Source organism: Meriones unguiculatus, chromosome 17 (assembly GCF_030254825.1).
Source record: "Meriones unguiculatus strain TT.TT164.6M chromosome 17, Bangor_MerUng_6.1, whole genome shotgun sequence".
Classification (NCBI taxonomy): domain Eukaryota; kingdom Metazoa; phylum Chordata; class Mammalia; order Rodentia; family Muridae; genus Meriones; species Meriones unguiculatus.
Window position 1 is genome coordinate 95,769,738 of NC_083364.1, and position 23,381 is coordinate 95,793,118.

Consider the following 23,381-nt stretch of genomic DNA (forward strand, 5'->3'; position numbering starts at 1 on the left):
GGCTAGCCCACTAGGCATGCTGGCCGCTCTCCTCGCTCTGGAGCCACCCCTAAGAGCAGAGCACATAAAACACGCTTTCTTCTTCGAAGCCCTGAGCCGGTGTGCTATAAACATGGGTCTGAGGTTAGAATATTGAATTCCAGGAATATCAACAATCTGTCTTACCCCATTAATCAGAGATTTACTCTCTCCACAGCCTGAGGAGCCCCGGGGCCGTCGCTGATAATTCCCTGTCAAGGAGGGACGTAATCATCCCGACATGTGCTTAAAGAGGCATTTTCCCCTTGTTGATTTTATGTAGGAAATGATTACAAGGGAAATGTTGGCCCGCTCGGGGGTTCTGCGGCTTTGGGAAGGGGCCTGTGAGTGGGGGTGGTGGGACCCACGGAGCCCCTCAGACAGGGCTCAGCCAGGAGTGCAACAATTTGCTGGGCGAGGCCCCCAACACGGTGTCCTGTTCCAGAGCAAGGAAAGGAATGCTCAGTCCCCCGTCCAGCTCCGACCCCCCAAACCCCCGAGGGGCCGGAAGGTCATCTAAGAGCTCATTCTCTTGGCCTCTCTGGCCCCAGCCAGCTCCATATCAGCTCTGTGGGGCTTGTGGGAAATAGGGTAGGTTGGGAGCATATCTCGGTGCTAAGCGGCGCGTGGGGGCACACTCAGGCCGGTCCTCTCCTGCAGTCATTTGCTGCTGGCTCCAGGGTTGGAAGGGTGCTCTGGGTGCCCTGCAAATGCCCAGACCTTCAAGACCCCAGGTCTCTACCTACAAAATGGCAGCATTTCATCTCCTTTCCACACTTCCTTCACACACTAAGTCGTCTCTAGACTACTCGCAACTCCGAACAGAGCACAGACGCCATAGAAGCTGCTGTCACACTGGTTGTGGTCAGTGACAAGTCCAGGCAAGGCGCGCTTGGGACAGATGGAACTCTGTCTTGAACTTTTTGATGTGGTTGGGGGAGTCTGTGGATCCATAGAACACAGACATGCCATGCTGGGCGTGTAACGAGTTTTCCAGCACAGAAATCTGGTTTGTGTCAAGAACTACGCATGTTTTCCCAGGTTGAGAGTAATCACAGTGTGCTGGGCTTGGTGTGTGTGAGAGGATACGAGCTCCTGGGAACGGCGGGCTACATAAAAGCCAAGGAAAATCCGAAAGTGGAGGCCCAGCTCAAAGCAGGGCGAATGGAGCAAGCGCTGGGAGACGGTCCAGAACCCAGAGGAGAGGCCTCCGATCCCGTGACAGCCCGTGTGTGTGTGTGTGTGTGTGTGTGTGTGTGTGTGTACAGAGGAGGCTAGTGTTGAGTCCCTTCAACTGGGTCTCTCCAAAGGGAATTGTGATAGTGTGTGTGTGTGTGTGTGTGTGTGTGTGTGTGTGTTGTGAGTACAGGTGTGGGTGTCTGGGGTGTACATGTGTGTGAGTGTGCATGTTTGGAGTGTGGGTATGGGTGTGTGTCGGTGATATGGTGTGTGGTGTGTCTGTGTGTGGTGAGTGCAATATGGGTGTGTGTCTGCCATGGCACTGTGCACATGGGTGAGCGTGTTTGTGTTGTGCACATGTGATTGAGTGCAGGTGGGTGGTGAGTGTGCGAGAGTGTGAACACCCACGAGTGTGAGCTTGTGTATGGAGGTCGGGGTCTTCCTCCATTGCGCCCCATCTCTCGCTGAGCCTGGATCCCTCTGCGCCCTCGGCCTCTGAGAGCCGGACAGGCAAGCCGGCGGCTGTGCGCCCAGCATTTCTGTGAGTTCTGTGCACCTGAAGTCAGCCCTCACGCTTGCACGGAAGCCCAGGTGGAGGAGATGGCGCACAGCTGCCGATTCACCATCAGCTGCACAGGGTGGTTTCAGCAGCAGCCCTACCGCACGCCGGTCGTCAGAAAGACTGAGGTAAAGTGTGTAAGGCACAGTGCACGCACTCTGGGCGTGTAAAGAGGTAAAGGGAAGGACGCGTGCTCGGGAGTGGGGCTCAGTGGGTAGTCCACGGTGGAGGACCCGAGTTTGAATCCCAAGAACACAACTAAAAGCTGGATGTGGTGTGCGCCTGTGACCCCAGGGTGGGGTGCAAGGCAGGGCAGCTGCGGGCTCAGCGAGGGACCCTGTCTGAAAAAGCACATTGGACAGTGATGGGGGAAACTGACCTCTGGCTTCTATGTGAATGTGCACAGGTGAGCAGTGTCCTCCCTCCGTCCCTCCCTCCCTCTCTCTCTCTCTCTCTCTCTCTCCCACACATACACACACACACTTTTTTTTTAAGAGAAAGGCAAGTTGGAAAGAAAGATGGCCTCACTAGCCCATTACGAACAAGCACTGGCCTTGGGGTAGACAGAAGTTGGGTTCCCAGTTCCCACAACCAGTAGCTCACAAGTGTGTGCAATTCCGGCTCCAGGGGCTCTGACGCCCTCCTCTTGACTGAGGGGGTCACACTGGTGTGCACATACCCACACACAGCCACACACACACCTAACTGAAACTGAATACATCCTTAAAACATAGAGAATGAGATGAGAGGGGTTTGTTAGACTTACAGTTTACTTGGTGTATGCGTGTGTGTGTGTGTGTGTGTGTGTGTGTGTGTGTGTGTTTGTGCTCGCTCGCACACACACACACACACACACACACACACACACACACACACACATGCACACACGTCACAGCTCTGGTTCGAGCCAGCTCTCTGCTTCTACCATGTGGGCATCAGGCCTGGCAGCCTCTGCCCCGTGAGCCACCTCCCAGCCCAGAAACAGCTCTTTAATAGTGAGTGTCCAAGTTTGCTCTATAAAGCTGAGGGGGGTGCCAGTGGCACCTTGATGCACACCAGCCCAGCGAACCAGTCATCCCTCTCCTCTGCTTTTCCTGGCACTTTCCTGGGGATTTAAAGAAAGCCAGTGTGTAAGGAGCTGGTGGTTGTGTGTGTTGCATCCTGGGGCCGCCTGGCTGCTGCTCCCCCAGCTCTGCCCGGAGGTGATTTACACCGATGCTTCCTGAGTGATTTACGAGGCCTTGACTGGATCCCTTCCTGATGTGGGCACCAGTAGGTCAGCATGTGCGGAAATGTTTTTCCAGGTTGCACGCACAAATCACGCCTCCAGATACCTCTCGTGGCGGCCCATTCACTCCAGCCCAACTCTCCCTCAAGGTTACTTTGGGGTTCAGGATTGTAGGTGAGGTCCCCACAGTGAGGGCAGAGCGGCATCAGAAGGGAGCACTCTCCTGCAGCCACTGGACCAATAGTAACCTGGACGCTCCTGGGAAGGCGAACACTGAGGGGAAAGGCAGCCATGAAGATTGAAGATGCCACAAGCAGTTTCCAGAGCGCCTCTTTGGCTCACCGTGAGCTGATGGCCAGCCCCGGGGGGTCACCAGCCACACCCTAAGTCCACGTCTCCAGGACTCAACGGTAGGCTGCCTGATGGGAACACCCTGCCTCAAGCTGGACCTAACGCGTCCCTGTGCAGGAGAGCTGCTGCCTAGAAACCAGACCTGTCTCTCCCTCTGTTTCACATTCTCCTCAGGGAAGGGAGACAAGCAGCAATCCTCCCCACCTCACAGCGGTGGGTACCAGATGGAGGGGCCCAAGAACACAAGAAGAGACAGCTGCCTATGAATGGCGCTGACCAGTGCCGCCTTGGGAGGCAGGAACTGGCTGGTTTGTGCTCTTGGCTCCTTGCTCCCACAATGACGGGCCATATCCTCTGACCTGGAGCCATCAGAAACCCTAAGCACCAGGTGAAACAGTGACACACATAAACGATACAGTGAGTCAGCCATCGTTTGTAACCCTGAGTGAAAGGATTGGCTTGGTCAGGAATCCTTGGCAGAGGTCACAGGCATTCAGGGAGAGTTGATGGGAAGCCAGACACATAGAGCCAAGATCCTGCCTCCCTTTTAACAGATTCCCACCCCCGCTCCCAGACCCACACCTTAATCTTTACCTCACTATGACTTGCCTTTCCAGGCAGGCTTAATTAGTACTCAACATCTAACTTTCAGGATGGCTGTTTGGAAAGAGGAAGGGGACCCGTGGGGAAGGGCCCAAGGGAGGGGGTTACACACCAATGTGAAAATGCCATGGTGAAACAATTATGTTGTACAATTAATGTACACTAATTTAAAAAGAGGAAGAGAAGATCTGACCCCCAGGGAAAAGGAAGAAACTGGACAATGGATGCTAGTAATCACAGCAGAGGAGATATGTGCCTAGGAAGGAACAAACATTCTTGTGGTTTTTTGAGGCTTCCTGAAGTACATAGTGATGGTTTCCTATGTGGCCACAGCAGTGTCTATCATTTACTTTGTATGTTCAAATGTGTGTGCTGACGTGCATTCACGTGTATGGAGGGCAAGGCCAACATCAGGTGTCCTTCTCCGTCATTCGCTACCTGATCTTTTGAGATGGCTCCTCCCACCAAGACAGGGGCCTCTCTGCCTTAGACTGGTAAAGCAGTTAGCCCCAGTGACCCTCCCTCCCTTGCGTGTCCAGCACTGGGGTTACAGATTGGAGTTGCTACTCCTGGGTTTTACGGTACTGGGGAACTGAACTCAGGTCCTCGTACATTCAGGGCAAATGCTTTACCTACTGAGCCATTCCTTCAGCTCTACAATAACAAAACCACATAGACTAACAGAAAAATATGAGCAGTTCTTACATCCGGACATCCAGTGCGTGCATGTTCGTCTCTCATTATTTCCTATGGGTCTTTCTACAATATAAAATGAAATGGGAAGCCTGGAAGAAATGAATAAACACGTGGAGAAAAATAAAGCAAAAGCTTCTGAGGGAGAAGTAGGCCTTTCAGTCCCTCGCCTCCCACCACCAACCTCCAGAAGGTTCCATGTGGAAAGCCACATCTTTAAGATTTTTTTTCTTTGAAGCAGCGTTATTTGTGCAGCTTAGAAATGGTTCAGATGGGGGCTGGTGAGTAGAAGTCAGCGTAGACAAGCCTCCTCACACTGTGCCTGTACTGTGCTAGAGAGCATCTGTCATACGTGGCTAGAAGTAAGGAGGGCGCCATGGCTAACATGTGTTAACACACAGCCCTCCCACCACCGTGCATGCCTTACAACACAGAGCCTGTGTGATGGTGCCAATGTTGCTACCAGTCAATTCTGTACTGTTCTTTCTGTCCAAAACATGGCCAAGGGTGTTGGTGGATGCTGAGCCTTCCCCTCACGTATTCCTTCTGACTCTCCCTCAGGTGACACCCCAGGATGCAGGATCTGTCTTGCTTGGACGGTTTCCAGGAGGCTGAGGAGGGAGCAGTGGGGAGTGAACTTCAGACCCGCCCACAGCAGAGGAGATGGGAGCTCTTGGAAAGCCACGCCCTTTGGAACAGAAGAGTGCACCGTCACCTCCAGCTGCCATGATTGATGGAGGCAGGCCCTGCCAGATTCCACTCTCCAGACTGGAGATTCCAGAAGAGTGCTCATCCTGGGAGTGACGCTTTCTTGGACTGTCACCAGGATCATGAAGAACGCTCCTCACGCCTATGTGGCTAAGGTATGCAGGATAAAGGTCAACATGCAGAGAACTGAACATGAAGAAGCCCCAGCGACGGCTTTCCCTGGGAAAAGCCAACATCCCGTGGCACCATCCCAGTGGGGTCTGCTCTCCCTAAAATGAGACCAGCAGCCTCAGTTGCCTCCAAAGCACAGCAGGCTTTACTCTGCACCACACTCTTAGGGTTCTGTAACTGGTGCAGATAAGAAAGCCTCTTGTCTGTCTGGGGCCGATATAGCCTGGGCTTGTTATTGTAGACCTCACTGCCTGGAGCTGGCTTGGTTCAGTGCAGTTTGGGGTCTGTGGGCAATCACAGGCCTGTTGTAACCCGACTCTATGCAGGGGCTTGTGTGGGTGGTAGCCGTGGAACTGTATGCGTTCCTCCACCGATACAGAGACCCCCCACAGTGCATTAGAACCCTCTCTCCTCCTCCTTTTCTTCTTCCTCCTCCCTCTGTTCTGTTTGCCTTGAAAGAATCTCACTATGTAGTCCAGGTTGTCCTTGAAGTTGTATATAGCCAAGGCTGGCCTAAAACCCATGAACTTCCTGTTTCCATTTCCCGGTTCAGGGTAGCATGGCCACTGTGCATCTCATCGTAGGTAACCTGCCCTATAGAATGCTCTAACCACCAAGCTTCATGGTCCTCAGGAACCCTTGCAGAAGCAGAGCTGGAAGAAGAGGGCTTGATTTTCTCACTGTCCATCATACTTAGCCATGTAAGCCAAGAGACTCATCACCACAGACAACCTGTCATGTGGTAATAAATGATGTCAATATTCTTGCCTATTAGGCTAAGAGTCCTCAAGCCTGGCGACATTCCTCTCTCCATAGGCCCAGTGAATATAGGAAATTAAACGTGGTATTGTGTTTGTTTGTTTGTATCTTGTTTTATGTATATGGGTGTTTTGCCTGAGTGTACATCTTTATACTACTTGTGTGCCCATTGTCCATGGAGGCCGGAGGAGGGCATTGGATCCCCTGGAAATGGAGTTACAGATGGTTGTGAACCAGCATGTGGGTGCTGGGAATTGAACCCAGGCCCTCTGGAAGGGCAGCCACTGCTATTAACTACTGAGCCATCTCTCCAGCTCTGCATTCAGTTTAAAACAAACAAACAAATGAAAAACAAGTGTTTTAAAAAACTGTGATCAAGATTGTGGGCTCTGGAGTCTGGAATTCTGACTGTACCACTAGCTGGTTTGGCAAATTATTATTCTAAGCCTCTGTTTCCTCGCCTGTAAAAGAGGTCCAAGGAGGCTCCTGCCTTCACTTTTCTTTCCTTGGATGAGCTAAACAGACTGAAGCTTGGGGCAGCAGGTGGCCCCAGAGCTGTTACTGTCTAGTCTTGTCCCCTCCCTTTGCCATGGCCAAAGGAGGGTGGCACTTGCCAAATTACAACTAGAGGCTATCAAGACAGCGTCTACTCTATCTGTGTGGCGTTAGGCTGTGGTAGCTTGAGAAGAAGCAAAGATTCCAGGTCCCACAGTTTGAAATGCCATGGGGATATAAAGAGAAAGTTTGGTGAGCCGTGCAAGTCTAATGTCAAGAATAGCAACACGACATCTACAAGTGCCTGAGCCTGTGCTTCTGAGAACTCCCAACTGAGGTGAATGACTCGTGTCACGAGCCTTTTCTTCTCTGTAATTTACACCATTGAAACCATCGCAGAATTAAACCTTTAAAAGAAAAGATGTTGGTACCGTCCAAATTAGAACTGTTGTTTGGTTTGTTAATTTATCTTAAATTATTCATGTGTACCAGGAAAATCCTACAGATCTGCAAATATATTTTAGAATTAGATGAATTTAGCAAGGTCATACTATAGAAGGTCAAAATATAACAATTAGTTGTGCATTAGTTACTTTTCTGTTACAAAGCACCATGACCAAAGGCTTACAGAAGGAAAGTTTATTTGGGGTTATGGCTCAGAGGCGTAAGAGTCCATCATGGCGGGAAGGCTTGGCGGTGACAGGCATAGCAGCAGGAGGCTGGGAGCTCACGTCCACAGGCTTACCGCAGAGAGTGAACAGGATGTGGGGAGACTATAAACACTGAAAGCCCGTCCCCAGTGACTCACTTCCTTCCCCAAGCCTCCACTCCCCAGCATTCCCCAAACCTCACCAGCTAGGACCAGCTTTTAAATACTCACAGCTGTGGGGGACATTCCTCATCAAACCACTACAAATTTTATCTTAGGTGCTTGTAACGAATATTTAGAGGGATTTATTTATTTAACTTTTATTTTTTGGTTTGTTAAGACAGGGTTTCTCTGTGTAGTCATGGCTGTCCTAGAACTCACTCTCTATGCCAGGCTGGCTGAGTGCTGAGATTAAAGGTATGTGCCACCACGCCCAGTTAAAAAAAAATTCTATTTTACAATAACATTACAAACTTTAAATAATTAGGAATACATTTAATTAAATACATATGAGAGACTCTGTCTAGTTAGCTTTAATTGTCAACCTGACACAGCCCAGCGTCACCTGAGAGAAAACCTTCATTGAGGAGTTGCCCAGATCAGATTGGACTATGTCTGTAGAATTGTATCTTGATTATTGCTTCAATAGGCCCAGGCTACTGTGGGCAGCACCATTCCTACACACAGGGTCCTGGGCTGCATAAGAAAGCTAGCTGAGCACGAGACTGTGAGGAAGCAAGCCAGAGAGCAAGACAGGAAGTGTCATTCCTCCGTGGTGTCTGCTTCTGGTTCCTGCCTGACTTCCCTTAGCAATGGACGGTGACCTGCCAAGTGTAAACCAAAGACATCCTTTGATCACAGCAACAGAAAGGACACTAGAATAATCTCTCTATAAAAAATCTGAAGTATATCTGAGAAAAATCAATGAGGCCTACAGAAATGGAGAAATATACTATGTCCATTGATCAGAAGACACAATGCTTTCTGGTACTTATCTTAGTGTATAAAAACCCCAGCAGATGTCTTCAAGAGAAATTAATAAGCTGACTCTAACATGTACCTAGAAGCACAGAGGATTAAAAATATTGCAGTTGTTACTTTTCTGTTACTGTGATAAAAGGCCAGGAACAAAAACAAATTGTAGGAGAGTTTATTTTGGCTTATGGTTCCAGAGGGATGAGAGTCCATTAGGCCTTGGTGGTGTGACACAGGCAGCAGGGACGGCAGTCAGAGCTGGAAGCTGAGAGCTCAGCTATAAACATGAAGAGAGAGCGCAAACCGGAGGTAGAGGATTTAAGCTGGTGGTTCTAAGCCTCTGGGTTGAGACCCTTTGCGAGTCGAATATGACCCTTTCACAAGATCGCATATCAGATATCCTGAACATCAGGTATTTATGTACATTATGATCTATAACAGTAGCAGAATTACAGTTATGAAGTAGCAACAAAAACAATTTTATGGTTGGGGTCACCCCAGCAAGTGGAACTGTAGTAAAGGGTCACAGCATTAGGAAGGTTGAGAACCAGTGTCTTAAACTCTCAAAGCCAGCTAGAGTGGCCCACTTTCTCCCCAGAGGGCACTACCATCTGGGCACCAAGTATTCAAATACCAGAGTCTATGGGGGGGCATCTCATTCAAACAACCACAAATATCTAAAATGATTTTGAAAAAGAAACACAAACTCACAATGTAATGGTACAAGAGTCAAATCAACTGGACCAAATAAAGCTTAACAATAGACTGGCACGGGTGCCAGCTGGAGTTTGTACAAAAGTATCCAAGTCATTCATGGAGAAGCCGGAGTCTTTGTGCTAAAACTGGAAACTCAATGATCACAGTGAAACGCTTTTCTGCAGTGAGGAGCAATGGGACGTGCAGACACCTGCAGCACAGCAAACGTAAGTAGAAATACAACGTAGCAAGAGAACTCCAACCTAGCCATTGCAGATAGGTAATCTAGCCCTCTTAAAGCAAATCTAAACAAAGACAAAGGGAAGGTAGAAACCGGAAAGGGCTGAGGAGAGACTGTGGGCTGGAGGGGCTGAGGGAGCTTCCTGGTACAATGGAGCTGTACTTTGTTCTCGTGGCAGTTACCAAAGTGTGTGTAGTTCTGAGCTTGTTGACCTGTGTGCCTGTCGACTGAGTATCTCATTTATAATAATTATTTCCAAACAAAAGCTTTATTAAGAAATGAAAACTTTTTAAGGGAAGAAATTCCTATATCTTTGCATGGCTCTCAAGGACAGATGTGACTGGGGCAGTGAGGAAATGAAGAAAAAGACACACAGACACAGAAATGGCAGATGGGTGTCTGGGCTCTCAGCTGGCAAATGGAGTGTTTCACACCCAATGACTTAAAACTGCACTTCTTCTGTCCCTTTGTTCCTTTTCATCATTTCTTTCTTCACGTTTGTGTCTTCTTTGTCCCTTTCCCTTGCTCCTTTCACCTGTAAAAGCGTGCTTGTCCCTGGCGCGTTCCCTCGCCTGACCTGTGTCCTACGTCCCTCACCTGAACCATGCCCCACAGCCAGCGTCTGCACTCTTGTCCTCATTCAGGTACCATTTTCTGTGTCCACACACAGCTTCCAGGGATTTAGACCTGACTCAGGTGGTGAGGTAATAAAGAAAAAACAGACTCACAGACAGACAGACAGACAGACAGAGAGCTGGGGTAGGATGGATTGAACTCTCAGCCCCCTACAAGTTCAGAGTTTTTATTATACAGAAAGGTAGGGTTCTCACGAACAGATAAACAAGAATCCGGGGTGCACAGTGTGCAGACGGATGGGGGAAAGGCTGAAGAGTCTCTCTCCTGGAGCAGCCTTCAGGCAGTAAACATCCGGGGAGGAGAAGCTGTGGGAGGCACACTGCACACTCAACGTCCACACAGGGGCCAGAAGAGAAGGCTTTGCCCTTGCCGCCCTGGGGAGAAGGCCAAGGGTCTGAGGCTCTGGGATCCCTGACATGGCCACGCCCATGTCAACAAACCCGCCACTCAGGAGTTCCTCACTCAGGGCTTCCTCCACTCCCTCTAAGAAATGCTTGACCCCAGGCTGCCCCAGGCGCGCAGGTGATTTCAGGAGTGTGGTGTGTGCTGCGCTGGTCAACCTCCTGGATGGCACCCCCTTGAAATTCTTAGAATTCTCTTCCCAAGAAGCTGTTCTGACTAGCAAAAGCACAGCAGAACACTTTCTGCTGTCTATGGTGGAAGAGTTTCCCAGGGCAAAGAAGCCAGCTTCTTCACCTAACCAACTGATGGAGTGTCGATTAAATCGTTTTTCTTTCATTCCCACGAATCTCCCAAGGTCAGAGAGTGAAACCTTTTAAAACTGTGACCCAGTCCCCAAGGCCCCACTCCCTCCTTTCACACCCCTTCCCCATGGCCCATAGTTTTTAAGAGGCAATTTTAAGAAAGCCAGATTTTGAGCAGAAAGAGAAGAAAATGGGGCTATGTCCGTGGCTTATCTTCTTAGGCAATGTTATTCCTGGGCATTGAATTCCTACTGCTGAGTAACTCAGCATCATGAATGACGACGCCTCAGGTTGTCGGTCATCCACCCGTGAGGCTGCAGACCCTGTCTACTCTTTCGTTTCTCTCAGCCCTAACTTGACCCCCATGTTTAGCAGTACCGAGCTGTGGTGACCTCATCATACAGATGACACGAGTGTGTCTTTTGCTGAAAGCCAGCTTCTGCCTCAGGCAGCCTGTCTGAGCCACCTGACTTCATCTCTACATCAACTCTGTGAGGAAGGACTGACGAGTCTCCACTTCACAGACAGGGAACGAAGGCAAAGGAAGGCTAAACAACTTGGCTGTAGGATTTGAATCCGCATGGTGTGGCTCGGGAATCCTATTCTCAGCCGTGATCTTACGCAATTTCAGGACACTTTCAGCAAAGAAGAAGGAAGCCACCAGCAGTGAGCTGCTGGGGCTGCGTTGCTTAGTGGAGATGGCCTGGGACTGAAGACCTTGCTCATGATGAACCCAAGTGCTCATCGGTGTAAATGCTCTGAGACATACTTCCCAGGGGTTGATGGATTGAATATACGGCATCATTAGCAACTGACGAGAATCCTCTGGCCTTGTCCTAGGCTTTACTTGCTGCTGGAGTGCCAGTAAGGACAACACCCCCTTTCCAGGGAGGTGAGCCCCGGGATGCCACTCCTCAGTGGAGATGCGGTGCATACCCCAGTGACTCTCTGCCCAAGAGCCCATCAGCTATTCTATTCCCTTTGGGATCCACTCTTGCTAGTAACACACGGGAAAGCAAAGCCTGCGTAACCCAAAATGATTACTCCATCTCCGTGTCCTCAGTGACCACAGCTAAGCCATCCCTCGTCATCAACTTGATAAAGAAAGTCTATTTTTCTGGCGTTCCCTTGAGCTGGGCTGGATACACAAATTGCTCTGGGTTCTAGGACTTGATCATTGACTCAACCTGCTCACCTGACCCTGAAGCTTCTCTCTGTTTCCTTCCTTCTGTCTTTCCTTTCCTATTTCTCCATCTCACTGCCTGATCTGTAACTTGGACCCTCCATGATGGAGAGGGACACAAACACCAAAACAACAGCAGAGCTGGCACTCACCGTGCGGCCACGTCCCCTGCCAGGTCCGGCACCACATCCAAGTGCCCGTGCAGAGCTCCTCTCGAGCATGCTGCCCAGGCGCCCCGCCTTTTGCTTCTGGGTTGTATGCACCACCGGCCACGTCCCTAGCTGGACTTGTCTTCCCGTCAGATCCACCGGCCTTCCCTTGGCCCTCTCCTTCCCGATGCTCCGCTGGTGCCCGCAGTCCCAGCCGGAGGCACACCTAGTTTCAGCTATCAACGCTGCCCTTTTAGAACATGCCATTCTGACTCTGTCCTCTCTAAAAGGGACCAGTGTCTCCCTCAGGCCAGCTCACAGAGTCACTGTTCTCTTAACAAAAGGCCAATCAAATGCTGAGAGTCTTTCGCTGACGTCCTGCAGCTCAAATGACATGTTTTCTTAGGCCTCATTGTTGCCAGTCACCGCTGGTGACACTCGGTGTCCAAATTCAGAAGAAAGCTCAGTTGAGAGTGGCGGTAAGAGACTGGAAGATATCCAGAGAAAAACCAAGGAGGCAAAGAGGGTCAGGGAAGAAATACATATGGCGGAAGGGCAGCATTGATGGTCAGATTGAAGAAAGACAAGCCAAGAAGCAGCCAGAGAGCCAGCTCTGCTCAGGCAGCAAGAAAAAATGCACACAAATCTCAGGAAAACAGCCACACAGAACCGCTGTGAGGAAAAGACAGAGAGACTGCAAAGTTAAAATTTACCTGTAAATACCTTCCTTACCAGGGAAAAGTGGCAGGAACCATCCTCCCTTCACCTGCTCCCTGCCCGAGCTGCTTTGCAGCTTGCTCACCCCTGCTGTTCCACTGAAGCCTGGGTCTAGAAGAGTCTTGTCCCGCAGAAGGCAAGGCTCACATTATTCCACGGTGGCTGAAGGCCGGGCATACTGGCTGTTGCTCTTCTGGACTGTCCAAGCTTATCGTATAATGTACACAAGACACCTCCATGGGAGCCTCTGCACTGAGCACCAGGAAGTGCATGGCCGACCAGGAAGCCAAGCAGCTGCAGCCACAAGGGCTCACTGGGTCCCAGCTCTCCTCCTCCTCACCTGCGTGGCCTTGGGAGGTTCCTCATGTGCTCTGTGTCTGTTTTGATCTTTAAAGTGAGTTTAGCAATGCTGATGTATCAGGGGCTGGAGAGACAGCTCAGTGAGTAAAGTGGAGAGGAGCTGAGGGGGACATTTGGTCTTGACCTCCACAGATGACACACAAGTGCACAGGCTAGTTCACAAGTGTGCACATATGTGAATTAAAGTCTCTTGGAGAGTCAACAGTGGGGTTCAAGTTCAAAGACCAGCTGCTCAACAGAGTGCTTCTTGGGGCAGGGTCTTTCTTTCCATTTAGGTCACCTACATCATGAATACAATCCCTCTGCCTTCCATCTGTAAAGATGTAACTGTCCTGGCTAGTTTCTATGCCAACTCAACTCAGGCTAGAGTCATCTGAGAAGAGGGAGCCTCAACTGTGAAGATGTCTCCCTAAGATCAGGCTGCAAGGTGTTTTCTTAATTAGTGGTTGATGGGGTAGGGCCCAGCCATTGTGTGGAGCCATCCCTGGGCTGGTGGTCCTGGGTTCTATAAGAAAGACATTGAGCTAGTCATGGGGAGCAAGCCAGTAAGCAGCCCCCTCCATGGCCTGTGTCAGCTCCTGCCTCCAGGTTCCTGCCCTGCTGGAGTTCCTGTCCTGATTCCCCTCAGTGGAAGACTGTCACCTGGAAGTACAGAGAGACTAAGCTCGGCCTTGCCTCAGTTGCTTTTGGTCATGGTTTCAGCCAAAGGTATTCTCACACAAACATCCAGAATAACATTTGCTCTCATATCTGGACCATGCCCCAACCAAGTTGACACACAGAATGGACTGTCACCCAGGCATGCTTCCTGTGTGACCCCAGTGAACTGCTCCTGTGCCTGCCTGTGTTGAGAGATGGTGTGTTAAGAGATAACTCGGGGTCTGTTTACTGAGTCTCACATGGTAGACCATTCCTTGGAACTCTTGTTCCTCCCAACACACTCTGGGAAGCATGTGCATGAGGCCACTCTCAGCAAACCAGCTAAAAAGACAAGAAGGCCCACGTTAGGTGTCTGGCAGGTGCCTAACATTGCTGTCTTCTGGGAAGGTGTAACATTTTGACTAGAAAAATAAAAGGAGGGACTGGGGAAATGGCTCAGTGGTTAAGAGCACTGGCTGCTCTTCCAGAGGACCTGAGTTCAATCCCAGCAACCACAGGGTGGCTCACAACTGTCTATAATGTGAGCTGATGCCCTCTTCTGGCTTGCAAGTGTACACACAGGTAGAGCACTCATACACATAAAATAAATAAATTTTACAAGGAAGGAAGGAAGGAAGGAAGGAGGGAGGGAAGGAGGGAGAGAGGGAAGAAAGGAAGGAAGGAAGGAAGAAAGGAAGGAAGGAAGGAAGGAAGGAAGGAAGGAAGGAAGGAAGGAAGGAGGGCAGGCATGATGACACACACTTTTAACCTCAGTACACAGGAGGGAGGGGCTGACAGATCTCTGTGTGTTTCAGAAACAAAAATAACAAGAGGAAGAGGAAGAAGAAGAGAAAGGAGGAGGGTGAGTAGGCCCTCCCGTGTGAGATGGATGCCAGGGAGAGCGATGAATGAGGACACCCGTCCTAGCTAGCTTGAAGAAGGGGCAGGCGTGTATGCACGCTGTAGATCTCAGAAAGGAGAAATGGAGATCAGGAGAGCAACAACAGCTGAGATGGGCTATTTGAGCAGCCACACTGAAGAGTGGGAAATCTTCAACCAGGATCACTTTTTAAATGCATTTTTTTCCTTTTACTCTGAAGGAGCCACGCTGTGCTTCAGAATGGCCGTGGCAGAATGAGACCTGTTGGGAGAAAAGCTCCATATCAGGGGCCCGGAGGCAGGATGGAGAACAGATGGGGAAAGCTGTCCCTGAAGCCCTAGAGGCAGCAGGAGAGCGAAGTGAAAACCAGGCTGTGGGGGATGGTCAGAAATTACAGGAACCCACATTCGGATGTGGGCCTCAGTTTCTGCTCCCCTCCCCCGCTCGTGCTGCATTCCATGAGCACTCAGTGTGTATGGTCACATTTCTACTATTGCCAACCCGACATTTTGCCTCGGACATACTTTGACCTGATCTACCTACAGCAGACCATCTGCCAGCAAGGGACTGTAAATCTCCAGCAACAGATGTCTCTAGAGATAGGACATTCCGTTCTGCCGAAATTTAAACATGGTCCCAAGGCAACAAGACCTGCTATTGGGTCTCCAGCCCTCAGTCAGCCACAGTGCTCGCAAAGACAGCTGAGCAGCCGTCTGGAACCTCGTGTGGGCTGTGGGCTCTGCAGGAGTGCCCGGAAAGATGCCAGGCCATCCTCCGACGGCTGGCGAAGCATCACAAAGCCTTGGGTGCCCATGGCCCAGCTTGGCTCTCCTGCAGTGATTGGGTAGTTGAAATGACAGAATCTCAGCCAATGTGCCCTCCTGCTGGAGGTTAGACCTGGAGAGACCCAGCTGAGGGAGGGAGGGTGCAAACCCCACTTGCACCTTGGTTCCTGAGCGACCTTTGTGGGGGGGCAGGCTCACAGTCACAGCGACCAGTGGACTTGGGGCCTTTTATGGAAAACACTTTCTGATGGGTGGTGTGGCTGGGCCTGGACAGTGTGAGAAATACACAGCTTCAGAGGCGGTCACTGACAGACAAGTTACTCCTCTGTCCTCCTCCGGCTCAGAGATAGCCTGAAGAGAACCTCAATTTCGCGTCGTCATCTTCTGTCTTAGGCCCCCTTTTCCTCCTGCTGGGACTTCTACTCCTCTATCCTGCTGCTTGCCAGCAGAGCTTGGGGTGCCTTGGTTCACATGGCAGCTGTCCGGGGTCTCCTGTCTGCGACCAAGCTTTACTCCCCATTTCAGAACACCAGTCATTATGAATGACACTGTGTTATGCTCGTGGACAGGAGCCCAGCGTAACTGTCCTCTGAGAGGCTTCTCCTAGCAGCTGATGGAAACAGATGCAGACACCTGCAGCCCAACAACAGGCAGAGCTCGGGGAGTCTTGAGAAAGAGTCAGGGGGAAGGATTGAGAGAGCTGGAGGGGTCAAGGACTCCACAAGAAGGCCTACAGAGGAAACTAACTGGGCCCATGGGGGCTCACAGAGACTGAACCACCAACTGAAGAGCCTGCGTGGACTGGTCCTCGGCCCTCCACAGCTGCAGCAGTGGTGTAGCGTGGGGTCCCCCGACGCTTGGAGCAGGGGCTGTCTCTGACTCCTTTCCCCTAGCTGGGCTACCCTGTGTGGCCACGGTGGGAGAGGAGGCGCCTAGCTCTGCTGCGACTTGACCAGGGTGGGCTGGTACCCACGGGACCTCCTCCTCTTTGAGGAAAGTTCTTCTCCTGCTGAAACAAGTGTAAAATCTCCCCCACATAACTTGTCTCACTGGCTCTCAGAAAATTCAAAGTCAGGGAAGCACCGTCTGGTGTATCCCTGGGACATTCCTTCTCTCTCTGCTCTGTGCGCATCTCTTTGACGTTTCTGTCAGATCTCTTCACAGTTGCTTGTCCTGTGGGATTAGAAATCACGTCTGTAACATTTCCGTGTCGCCATGCCTGTAGTGTTCCAAAGGCTACCATGCAACACCGTCAGCCCCCGTCTGCAAAGCCCCCTCCAAGACAGTCACCCCTAACAACCGTGCGACCCCACAGCCATCCTTTCCAGAACTCAAGGCAAAAGCCATTGGGACTCTGAAGATGTATCAGTAAGTAAATTCTGGATTTTTAAGAAAATTCAATATATTATATCTCTGAGTTTCCACTGTAATTCCTCAAGGCCCTGTGGACTTTTCTCATCTGGAACTATTTTTCCTAGTCTCTGTATCATGATCTCCAATCCAGCAATCTATTTCTCAGTCTCCTCCTTCTCCAAGTCTGTTTTAGATTGATCTTTCTTTTAAAAAATTATATATATATATATATACAGAGAGAGAGAGAGAGAGAGAGAGAGAGAGAGAGAGAGCTAGGCTTTTTACTGAATGTGCTATTATTATTTGTATGTTGACAGTCAAAGCAAACCTGAATGGGGTCCAAATGTCCTCCTTAACAGGGCTTTTTGGTTTTCTTTAAACATGGAAAATATTTATTTATTTGTTTATAATCTCTCTAAGTCTCTCTATGGAGATTTATTTTATTTTTACTATTTAAACTCTATTTTTTTTTTTACTGTCTGTTTGGTTTGTTTTTTAATTATATATTTTTTTAGCATCTATGTACCCTTAAAACATTTTTGCCCATTTTTCTGTCTCCTTTCTTTGTAGATTTACTTTCTTTGTGCATTTATTTATCTCTCCTCTACCACCCTTTAATTTAATATCTGACTCTGTATTTAACTTTATTTGACCTTTTCCCCATCTTTACTTGGCTTATTTCTCCCTATTTTATTCTATCTTTAAGAATTTTATTTTATCAAATTCAAACCATTTGTATTTACTATGGTGTTTCACAAACAGCCTCTTTCCCTTTCTAGCATTAAAACACAGGTTTACACTTCTTTTTTAACTTGGTTGACTGAGTTTGGATTCTTTTTGTCTTTTAATGTTTGCTTCCAGCTCCTCCCTCGACCCCACCTGCGCTTTTCTTGGCCACACCCCTTCCCTCTGTACTGCGAAGGTCAAGCCTTAAAGGGCTAGCCTCCTGCCATGACTGGAAGGGGTGTCCCGCCTTGTTGTGACTTCTCAGTGCTATCCATCCACTCGCCAAGGCTGCAGAGCCCGGAAAACTGCAGTCCTCCCTGAGTGTCTGACACTGCTGCTCGGCTCTGGCCGCCATCAGAGCTGTTCACAGGCTGGTTCTCTCCAGTGGCAGCTTTTTATAAGCAGGGGGCTTCTTTTTAAAAAGCTGCATTTGCTCTGCCTCTCTGCGGTTTCTGGCTCTTTGGCTAGAAAACCGTCTTCCCAGATGCTTTTCCTTGGCTCCAGCAGCTGCTGTTCTGGAAAGCCTTTTGCCTTCAGGGCCTGCCTGAAGTGCCCTGTCTACTTTCACTTTCTTTTAAAGAGACCAGGTGGCTTCTCTTAAAGAGACAGAGCTAGAAGCTTTTTGTTCCTGGGGAGGTTTTGTGCCTCTACCTGGACTTTCCTCAGCTGAGTTTTGATTCTATGCCCCATGTTGGGCGCCATTATGTTGTAGGAGGAGGTTTCATTTTCCCCTCCCATACCCAAGCTCCCAGAATAATGACTCAAGAGGCTCAATTATTATTTCACAAATATCTATGCTGTATAGCTAGGCTCTTCTCAGACTAGCTTATTTATTCTGATCTATATTCTGCTGCCTGTGCTCAGGCACCATGCATCCATCTTCCTTATACCTTGCCTGCTGAATCTCCTACACTTGGCTCTATCCCAGAATCCCTCCTGCCTGCTGGATGTCCCACCTATTTCCTGCCTCATCCATAGGCCATAGTTTTGTTTTTTTTTTTTAATTGGCAGGTGTTGCATCCATATAATATTCAAGCTAGAAACCACAACCCCTGACCTGGACTGTAGCAATTACAGGCAATCTCAGGGGTTCCCCTGGCTTTCTAGCTTCCCATGAGATTAGGAGTCACACAGAGAAAAACATGACGTTTGCTGACTCCCAGAAGACGCGACCAACACCTGGGGTGACCTCTGAGCAGGCTTGAACACCGGGTTTGTGTGTGCCGCTGCTGGCATAATGTTCTTGTGGACTGTGTACAGTTTAGCCTTGTTCACTCAAATGCTGATTACCCCTCTATCTGGCTCCAATCTGGACATAGCTTTGTGCTGTATATTCTAAGTATCTCCTGTCTCAAGTTTGTGTAAACACCAATATTAAATATTAACCCTTTTTCTACACCTTTCTTACTTCATCTGCCAGAAATACCCCTGGAAACTGACAGGGAGAGTGCTGTCCCTAGGCAGGCTTGGACTTTCTAGAAAATGCCAACAAAGGAATTGGTTACTGGAGATAACTGGTCCACGTTCCAAATAAGGCCGAAAAGGAGCAAGGCCGGGTAGCAGGAGCAGAAGTGAGAGCCTTGTGGCATCATCTGTTCCTTGCCGTGGAGTCTGTTCCGGTACAGCAGCCTCCTGCCATCACCGGTTTGCAGTCAGGTGCAGCCAGCCTACCTGCACCTGCGGGAAGACGCAGATCATTAGGAATAACAGGAGGATGAGGGAAGCAGACACACACACACACACACACACACACACACACACACACACACACACACGAGATTCCCCCAGCACTGTTTATCTTAAAGATTCCTGCACAAACATAGCCGCTTCTTCAACTGGGGGAGTGCCAAGCAAACAGGCTGTTCTTTAAAGTAGAAGCCCTGGGAAGATACTGGTGGCACAAACAGAAAACAGAGGCCCGACCTCCAGATCAGTGTTTAAACACAAGTCCATGAGTGTTCTCTCAAATTAATCCAGCACCACACACCGGGGCACCAGGATGCTGGGCCATGTTTTGGTGTCTGCCGATTTCTGTGGTGTAAATCTTTCCACTTCGTCAGATTTCAAGCTGCCAACCTGCCCCTGGGCGTGGAACTGGGCAGAGGTGCAAAGACATGATCATCATGGGCTATGTTGCCCGACTGTGATCCAGTTGTTACTTTTACAGAAGTGGCCAGGCGACAGGATGAACTTCAGGAGAAAAGGCTCGTGTTGGTGCTGTTTCAGGTGTGCCAGTCCACATGGTGGCAGAGCAGCAGCACATGGAGGGGAGGGGAGGGGAAAGAGGGGAGGAAGGAGGAGAGACAGCAGAGGAGGGGAGGGGAGAGCAGGGAAGAGGAAGGCAGGAGAGGGAAGGGGAGGAGAGTAGAGGGGAAGGGATTTGTTGCATCTCCTAGAACTTGGCACCATTTCCGCCCCAGTTGGGATACTTGGCCATGGGCTAGACAGTGCCCCTCTGCCCTGTTAAGACTCCAGTCTGGACCACCCTCACCACTCCGCAGTGTCCTGGTGGGGAGTGGTGCCCCCTGCAGGTGGCTATAACACACTGCCTGCTCAGCCGTTACCTTGTGCAGAAACATTTGTGTTCACTGATGGATTTTGTGTGTCACGTTAGTAACACAATGGAAAGTGAGAAGCCACCAGCTTGGCATGTTTCAGCGATGACATGTGGGCAACACAGGACCTCAGTCGGGGCTGGGGTTCCAGCTCTACTGCATCCTGGCTATGCTGACTGAGGAAAAAGTGTGAAGTTCTAGCACTTGGCTTGCTTGTGGGGCCATCACCTGCCCGGCAATGATTCTTGCGCTCATATGTTAGTTTTCAGGTAAGGTGGCTTGTTGCACTAAGTGACAGCCACAAACAATGTCATCAGACCCTAGGGTGAAGAGACACCATCAGACACACCCATCCAATGCCGATCGTCCCTCATCCTTCCTGGCTACCCTGCTGGTGACCTAAGGCTGGCCTGGTTTCTCTTTGCCCCTTTTTACCCCGGGGCCATTTTAGACTTGGTGGAAACATGGCTGTAGTGATGTCCGGGATTCTCTGTCCTCCTCCTCTGCCAATGGTCCTTGGATTGCATCTCCTCTACCTTTGCCTGTGGCCTTGGCTGCTGAGCACAGGGCTGTGAGTGGGAGGAAGATGGGCCCACACCAGTTCATCTGTCTCCTAGAAATTTGGATTTTGAGCAATGGGACTGAAGATGGGAAATAGTCTTCTACCCTCTGGCCACCCGTCACCTTCCCAGGGGCTCCCTGACCCCTTCTGCCCACAGCCAAGAAAGCCTCCTCCAGGATGCTCCCTTCTTGGTAAGGTATGCCGTGTCCTTGCTCCCGAGGCAGCACATTCTGTCTCCAGAGACAAAAGCCTCATGCACTGTGGAGCCGCTTTCACAGCTGCCTGTTCATCTGCACTTCTGTCTCCCGTTTCTTCCTTCCTGAAGTCTGTTGTAACTGTCTTCACATCCCCATCTGTAGGCTGTCATCTACACCTGGGCCCTAAGGCTGTACTTTGGAGGAAAAGAACAAGAAAGGACAACAAAGCCTTTGCTCCCAGAAGGCATCTGTGGTGGCTTTAATGAGAAATGGCCCCATAGTTTCAGGCATTTAAACACTTGGTCCCCAGTCGGTGGCACTTTGGGGGGAAGTCTAGGGGGTGTGGCCTTGCTGCAGGAAGTATGTCACTGGGGCAGGGCTTTGAGGTAAGACACCTCACATTTCAGTTGGATCTCTCTGTGTGTGTCTGTCTGTGTGTGTCTGTCTCTGTCTCTCTGTCTCTGTCTGCCTCTCTCTCTGTCTCTCTCTGTGTCTGTCTCTCTGTCTGTCTGCCTCTCTGTCTCTGCCTCCATCTCTCTCTCTCTCTCTCTCTCTCTCTCTCTTACTCTCTCTCTGCCTAATGCTTGCACTTCATGCTGTGCTCCTCAGCTCTTTGCTCCTGCTGCTATGCTCCACCTGCCATTATGGACTCTAACTCTCTGGAAATGTAAGTGAAAGTAAATCATTTCTTCTGTAAGCTGCTTTGGTCATGGTGGGTTTTCACAACAGAGCAGTAATTAATACAGCCCCCCACAGCCAATGCCACCAAGACACTGTGCTCTGGGCCAACATGGACTCTATTCCCAGACAAGAAGCTCTCTCTGCATGGCTGTGACCGGTGACGAGGCTGAGCTAGCTGGCATTAGATTGCACCTACAGCAGAGGCCACACTTTGGGGGTTACCTCTTTGCTAGCTCATGCATCCCCAGAAGCCAGAGAAAGCAGCGGTCTGGCTCCCATGGCCTATATATACACAGAACAGAAGAGGCACCTTGCAAACACTTTCCCACGGTGACAAGGGCCGCCTTCAAGCTTGCCTCCCAGTCCTCCAGGCTGCAGACCCCAGCGCTGTGTCTCCAGAGCCGTATTATCACTTCGTCCACTTCTGCACCCCCGTCCCTCCATCCACAGTGAGCCGATGCCCTCCCGATGAATCCGGCAGGAAGGCCTGTGCTCAGGAAACAGGGCCTTCACCCTGCTAGTCCCAGTCGGTTATCTCCATCGATCGCCTTCGCTGGCTAACTGCTCGACTCTCCACTTCTGTGCGGTGTGGGCTTCTCAAGTGGTCTGGTTTACCTGGGATGAACGGACTGTGATGCCTGGAGACCACGGGCGTGTGCAGGCCCTTTCTCCACACATGGTCTTTGTGGAGGGGTGTTCGTTTACTGCTGTTAAAACACAGGGAACATATCAGGGGACTTTCAAATGTTGGGGGAAGGGTAGGGCTGGGGGCAGGGGCAGGAACCTGGCAAGGCCTGGGAAAGAGCTGGTGGAAACTGAGCTCATGGCCAATTGGGACTGGGATTCATAAACCCTTGACCCTGTGCTGAAACTGAAAACGAGGCCATAGTCCTTCCTTGGGCTTTGGGGCCTGGCGACCTCTCATTTCATCTTCTGTTCCTCCCCAGTCGGATGGCCTGCTCTGTCTGGAGCCTGGGTGCTCTGTTCAAAGAGGACAGGGGCCTCTAGCTTTGTGTTTCACTGCCTGCTCTCCGCCCGCAGGCCTCAGCTCCACTCAGCTCCTCACGGCCCTTCTCTCCCCCACCTCCTCCAGCACTTAGTTGGGTTTACAGTTTACCCTGTGTCCCTGGGACCTGCATCCTGGCTCCCTAGCCCACCTGTGAATACTCTGGGGGTGAAGCTCCCTTCTTTGGCCTGGATCTATATGGGAATCATACTATTCCCAAATGGGATCCGTATGTTCCGATGGCTGATAATTAGACACCATTTACCCCATTGGAATCTACATCCATTTGTTTGTTTGTTTATTGTTTTTAGGAAGGGTCTGATCTCTGTGTAGCCCTGGCTAGCTTGAACTTCCTATGCAGCCCTGGCTAGCCTGAACACTCCATGTGACCCTGGCCTTGAACTTGTAGGGATGTTGCTGCCTCTGCCTCCTGAGTGCTGGGCTTACGGATCTGTCACATCTCTGCTGGCATTCCCCTCTGAAGCCAGGCCAGATGGCCATTTCCTCCCCAGGCCATGCACGCAGCTCCGCATGTTGTTGCGCCTATGAGCCTCAAACAGGAAGTTCCCACGGTACAGTGCCCGGCCACTTGTGTCTGCTCCCTTGGTCACATAGTCCTGGGATAGCTCCTTGGAAGGATGTTCTGAAAGTCAGACACAAACAATGCCTTTGGATAGGTGAGCATGGTAGAAGCCTCCCAAACCAGCCTTTCCCTCTCTCTGCCTTTCTGCTACACACCCAGCATTTTACTGACTGGTCATCCTGGCCATCTCTCTCCCTCATGGCAGCCTCTCTGCTCTAGCATGAAGCCAGTGAACTTGGACAGATGTCCTAATGTCTGTGTTGTAAATGGCCCTCAAAGAGAAGGCTCTTAATCAGGAGTGGTTTTACCCCAGGCAGCATTTGGCACTATATGGGAACAC

General features: G+C 50.3%; 1 protein-coding gene across 8 annotated transcripts in view; it reads right to left on the reverse strand.

The window, feature by feature from the left end:
• Cldn14 (claudin 14) overlaps positions 1 to 12,316 on the reverse strand; it is a 77,587-nt gene extending 65,271 nt beyond the window's left edge. For 7 of the 8 annotated variants that reach the window (XM_021661745.2, XM_060370767.1, XM_060370771.1 and 4 more), the window contains exon 1: positions 12,001 to 12,316. The gene's annotated coding sequence lies outside the window, so the exon portion shown is untranslated. Of the gene's footprint in view, positions 1 to 10,113; positions 10,336 to 12,000 lie in introns of those variants that run through there. The other variant, XR_009587052.1, reaches the window with a different exon arrangement.
• Between the last annotated feature and the right edge of the window lie 11,065 nt (positions 12,317 to 23,381).